Source organism: Phodopus roborovskii, unplaced genomic scaffold (genome assembly GCF_943737965.1).
Source record: "Phodopus roborovskii unplaced genomic scaffold, PHOROB, whole genome shotgun sequence".
NCBI classification, from domain to species: Eukaryota; Metazoa; Chordata; class Mammalia; order Rodentia; family Cricetidae; genus Phodopus; species Phodopus roborovskii.
In genome coordinates this window covers 19,318,452-19,324,548 of record NW_026126480.1, presented here as the reverse complement: position 1 = coordinate 19,324,548, position 6,097 = coordinate 19,318,452, and positions in this window count along the sequence as shown.

The following is a 6,097-nucleotide window of genomic DNA, read 5'->3' as shown; positions in this document are numbered from 1 at the left end:
CTGGAGCTGCCTGTGTTCTTTTCACACACAAGTGATGTGGAGCCAAAGAATTTGGCTTGGCTTATCACCCATGACTGCAACTGTCATTCTCCCCATTACAGTGCTGTGACCATATATGAAGGTGCCAACCCTGTCTGCCTTGTATCCATAGTGTAACTTCATTCCAGCTTCACCAGCTGCTTTTCAGGCACCTAATCCCACTGGCTTCTGGTCTGCATTGCCTGATGCTGCCTGGATATTGGCACTTAAAAATGAGTTCTGAAGTCAGACTTGGTGGCATATGCCTGTAATCCCAGCACTCTGGATGTGGAGCAGAACCCTGCTGGGGGTGAGCAGCCACTGACTCTTTCTAAATGCCTGGCTTGGGCCACCACATTCTTGTCTATTTTTAGGACAACATCCTTTCTTTGGCTCCCTGAGAAACTGTTCTTCTTTTTCTGTTCCTAAACTGTTTCCACTCCTACTTTAGACTCAGGCAGCTGTACATGGGAAGCACGAAGCTTAGGGTTCCAGGGTTTTTTTGTTGTTGTTTTTTCACCCAGCTAAGGAAAAGGTGCTGGTTATACTAAATTGCTCTGGCCAAAGAGGTAAAACTAGATATCAATAACACAACAAAAAACTTGTATACACTGTATTATTACAAAATTAAAAAACATTTAGTCAATGTAGTCAAGGCTGGCCTTGAACTCTTTATTTAGTATAGGATGATCTTGAAATTATCAATATTCAATATCTATACTGAAATATAGATAATACAATAAAACTTGTATGCACTAAATTACAAAAAATTTAGTCAAGTAGTCAAGGTTGGTCTTAACTCTCAATATTATTTTATTGTTTTTTAAAATGTAGTGCTAGGATTTGAACCAAGGGCTTTGGGAATAGTAGACAAACACTGTGTCACTGAGCTACATTCTTACCTCTTGGCCTTGAACTCTGTGCATTAGAGGATTTTCTTGAAAATTAAGAGCTTTCTGTGTGTGTGTGTGTGTGTGTGTGTGTGTGTGTGTGTGTGTGTGTGTTTGGCTTTGAGTTTTGCTATGAAGCTAGAGCTGGTGGACTGGAACACACTATGTAAGCTAGGCTAGCCTCAAACTCCAGACAATTCCTTTACCTCTGCTTCCTTCATTCAACACTTCTCTCCTTTTTCATGTTTCTAATTTTGTGATTGCAAAAAAATAACTAGTTCCTTGACAGTAAGTAGATAGTTCTACAACTAGCAGTCTTAGGCCTGCCATAATAGTTCTCTTTGCATGCTTGGTGATAAAGGTATTTTTGGGGAGGGTCAGTTCAAATCAGGCTTCAAAGCCAAATGAAGAGGCTGAGTGTGGTGACACATGCTTAATAATCCTAGCACTTCAGATGCTGAGGCATGAGAACAAAAGATTCAAGGTCAGCTTGGGCTACCTGGTTAGATCCTGTCTCAGGAAATGAAAAGCAAAAGCCAATGTAAATGAAAAGAATGTCAACAGAGGACAGTGATAGCTTAAACTGATTAAAGCCAAAACTAGGGGAAGGGGGGGGGCGGCAGGGGCGGTTGGCAGCTGGGGATATAAATCAGTTGATAGAGTGCTTGCCCAGCGTCCCTGAAGCCCTAGATTTGATTCCTAGCACCATACAAACATGGTATGGTGGCATAAACCTGTGATCTCAGCACTCAGGATGTGGAGGAGTGTTAACATAAAAAATAAAAGACCTAGAGACTGATACTGGGGTTCGAGCTTCAAGCTGAAGATCAGAAAAGCAAGCAGCTGGCCACTAGCTCTTACTCTACCTCAGCTCAGACAAAAGGGGTCTGACTGCTCCCAACTTCACTGCTCCTCAGATTTACTCAGACTGCTATGTTTTCCTCAACATGGCTCAGACTGAATGTCTCTACCTTTTATACCTCTCAAATTCTGGGACTAAAGGAGTGACCTTTGATTTATTCTGCAGTATCCCAGGGTGGTCTTAGACTCAGAGATCCATCTACCTCTTAATCCTGAGTCCTGGTAATAAAGGTGTGCACCAGGCTTCTATGACTAACTAGTATGGCTGCTTTGCTATTTTGATTTCTAGGGGCTTTAATAAATCATAAACAATATGTCACCACAGAGTGTCAGAAGTTTTCAATCATCCTCAGCTACATAGCAGTTTTGAAGTCAACCTGAGCTGCATAAGACCCTGCTTCAAAACAAAAAACCTAGGTGAAACTTAAGTCCACTTAGGGATTCTGGTGCAGGAGAAAGAAGACTAAAGAACAAAGAGCTGAAGGGCATCATCACTCCCGGAGACTTTTCTCCTTCTTCTTCTTTCTTCCTTCTTCCTTCTTTCTCCTCCTTCTCCTTCTTCCTTTTTTGGGAGTGGTGGTGGTGCTTTCAAGACAAGTTTTTTTTTTTGTTGTTTGTTTGTTTGTGTAGCTTTGGCTGTCCTAACCATGCTGCCAGTGAACTCACAGAGATCCACTTGCCTCTGCTGCCCAACTGCTGGGATTAAAGGTGGGCACCACCACAACCTGATGGGGAAACTTTTTTCTTTTTGTTTGTTTTTCAAGACAGGGTTTTTCTGTATTGCTTTGGAGTCTGTCCTGGAACTGGCTCTGTATGTAGATCAGGCTGGCCTCGAACTCACATAGGTCTGCCTCTCTCAGCCTCCCAAGTGCAAGGGATTAAAGGTGTGTGCCAACGCCCGGCAAAAACTTTCTTTTAATTTACCCACTTACCACTTTGGGTTCTTCTTCATTCTGCCATGGAGCTTCATTGTCTTCTGCTCCCATCTTTCAACAGTTCCTACATGTAGTGAGATAGTCCTTCTGTGGCACTGACCACGCCCATTGCTATTTGTTTATCCTGATCCTTATTTAACCACAATACCTACATTTCAAGTCTGCTGATGACAAAGCCCTTAATTTTGTTGGTCAGTAATACCCTCATTTCACCTTCACTTATAAAGATATTTCTGCTGGAGTTTTGGCTAGAAGTTTTTTTTAGAAAAAACTTTAATAGCATTGTTACTATCCTCTTTATGTTCATGCTATCTTTTTTTTTTTTTAATGAGAAGTTGGCTCTGTAGGTGTGTGTGTGAGATTCTGTGTGTGTAAATGTATATGGATGTTTACCTGGAGGTCAGAAGTCATTATCCTGTGTCTGGGAACTGGGATTGACATGTAAAACAAGCTTGTTTCAAATTTAAATAAAAAAATATTATAAAAAATAATATTCCAAAAAAAATATATCCCGTATCCTCTGTTTTCCATGGTATTTTGTTTAGTTGGCTTTCTTTTCTTTTCTTCTCTTCCTCTTCTCTCTCTCTTCCAGATACACACACACACACACACACACACACACACACTGGGTCTCATGTAGCCCTGGCTGGCCTAGAACTCATTACATAGACTAGGCTGGCTTCTGACTCACAGATCTGCCTGTCTATCTCCTAAATTCTAGGATTAACAGTTAGTGCCATTACAACTAACTCTACTTCATTTTTTTTTTTATATAAGATTGTGTGTGTGTGTTTGTGTGTATGGATGGATGGATGAGTGCTGTCCATACTTGTGTAAAAAGAAACTGGAAGAGGGTGTTGAGTCACCAGAATTACAGATGGATATGAGCTACCATTGGGTGTTAGGAATTATACACTGACAAATGCTTTGACTGCCAAAGCATCTCTCCAGCCCCGTATATCTTTCTCACAGGGCCCAGAGCTCACAGATTTGGCAAGACTAGCTGCCCAGAAAACATCAAAGATCCTCTTATCTTTTTCTCCTCACTGCTAACATTATAGGTAAGCCACACTGCCTGGTTTTTTATTTGGGTACTGGGGATCCAAATCAAGTTTTTTGAACTTTCTTGGTCAACTCTTCCATCTACTCAGGATAGTCTTGAACTTACTTTGTAGTTTTTGTTTTGTTTTGTTCTGTTTTAAACTCACAGAGATCCACCTGCCTCTGCCTCCCAAAGTGCTGGGACTAAAGGCATGTGTCATTCTGGCAGTTTTTTGTTTTTGTTTTTGTTTTTTTAAATCCTACTTGTAGTTAATTGCACTTTTTGATATTTGGGTTTATTGTCCCCCCCCTTTTTTTTTTCCTTCAATGCTAGGGCCAGTTCTAAGGGCCTGTGCTTAAGGATTGAACCTTGGTCCAGATACTTTAGTCCAGCACAATATCAAATTCTTAGCCTGATTTTTCTTTTTCTTTCTTTCTTTCTTTCTTTTTTTTTTTTTTTTTTTTTTTTTTTGTTTTTTGTTTTTTGAGACAGGTTTTCTCTGTGGCTTTGGAAACTGTCCTGGAACTAGCTCTTGTAGACTAGGCTAGCCTCAAACTCACAGAGATCTGGCTGCCTTTGCTTTCCAAGTGCTGGGACTAAAGGCATGTGCTACCACTGCCTAGCCTTATTTTTCTTTTTATATTTACTTATTGTGTATGTGCATACTCAGGACACTGCATTAGTGTGGAGGTCAGAGGCCAACTTGTGGGTTCTGGGGCTCCAACTCAGGTTGTCAGGCTTGGCAGTAAGAACCTTCACACACTGAGCTATCTTACTAGTCCTTTTCTCTTAATTAGAGCAAATGTTTGTACCCAGAGACAGGCCTTATGATTGGTGATTCCAGCAACAGCACTACACAGGTTTTTTTCCAAACTCTTCTTTCTCTCCCCACCTGCCTGCTCCCCTCCAGAACCTCATGTAGTCTTTAGCCCTGGCTGGTCATTAATGGGAAGCCTTAATAAAAGTAGGCAAACATTTCTGGTTGGAGCTGGGATATAGCTCCCTGGTGAGTATATGCTTACTATACAGAAGACACTGGGTTCAATTCCCAACACCGAAAATAAAATATTTCCCCCGAATGGGTATTACAGACTTTACTTAACCATTGTGTGTGTGTGTTGGGTTACATTTTTTTCCATGTTTCTGTCATGTAAACTTAAGTTCCCAGAAAAAAAAAGCCAAACCAATAGTAAAGATTCAGTTGACAGACTGAGTAGAACATCATAATTATGAACAATCAGCAGGTTGTATATCCAGAGCCAAATTATCTTGGGTTGTCTTCAGTTTCCTTAAAAGCCATTCACTGAAGCTAGACCTGGTGACAGACAACTTTAATCCTAGCACTTAGGAGGCAGATGTAGGTGGATCTCTGAGTTTGAGGCCAGTCTGGTCTACATAGCTGAGTTCCAGGACAGCCAGGATTCCAAAAACAAAAACAAAACAAAAAACAAACAAACAAATAAAAACAGTCTTCAAAACCAGGAAAAGAAAAAAGAGAGAATTTCACCTCAGTTTTTAACCTAACATCTTTGTAATTATCAGGTAGAACTTAATACACAAGTTTCCACCAATCAAAAGCCAAGAATATCACCAGATAGAATTTGAAACTTAAAGCAGAGCTTTCTCCCACTCTGCTATAACCAATATGTATATGTATATATATATAGCTGGAAACATTATATATATATATATATATATATATATTTAAAGCTTGCTTATTTATTTGTTTATTTATGTATATTGCTCTACCTACAAGCCAGAAGAAGGCACCAGATCTCATTATGGATGGATGGTTGTGAGTCACCATGGTTGTGAGCCACCATGTGGTTGCTGGGAACTAAACTCAGGACCTTTGGAAGAGCAGCCAGTGCTCTTAACTGCTGAATCACCTGTCCAGCCCATAATTAATTAATTTGGCTGGGCAGTGGTGGTGCATGCCTTTAATCCCAGCAGTTTGGAGGCAGACATAAGCAGATCTCTATGAGTTCAAGGGCAGCCCAGTCTACAGAGCCAGTTGTAGGACAGCCAGGACTGTTACACAGAGAAACTCTGTCTCAAAAAAATTTATTTATGTTATGTTTATATGTGAGTGTCCGAATATATGTCTCTGCCCCATAGGTGCATAGGTGGCTAAGGAGTCTAGAAGAGGGTGTTGGATCACGTAGAGCTAGAGTTACAAACAGTTGTGTGTTATGGATGGTTCTTCCCACCAGCCTGGTCCCACAGCTGCGACAGCCCCAAATGAACGCACAAAGACTTAAATTAATTATAAAGCTGTTGGCCAATGACTAGGGCTTTAATAAGAAGCCTGCTCTGTTTTAATTATTAACCCATAACTACTAATCTATGTA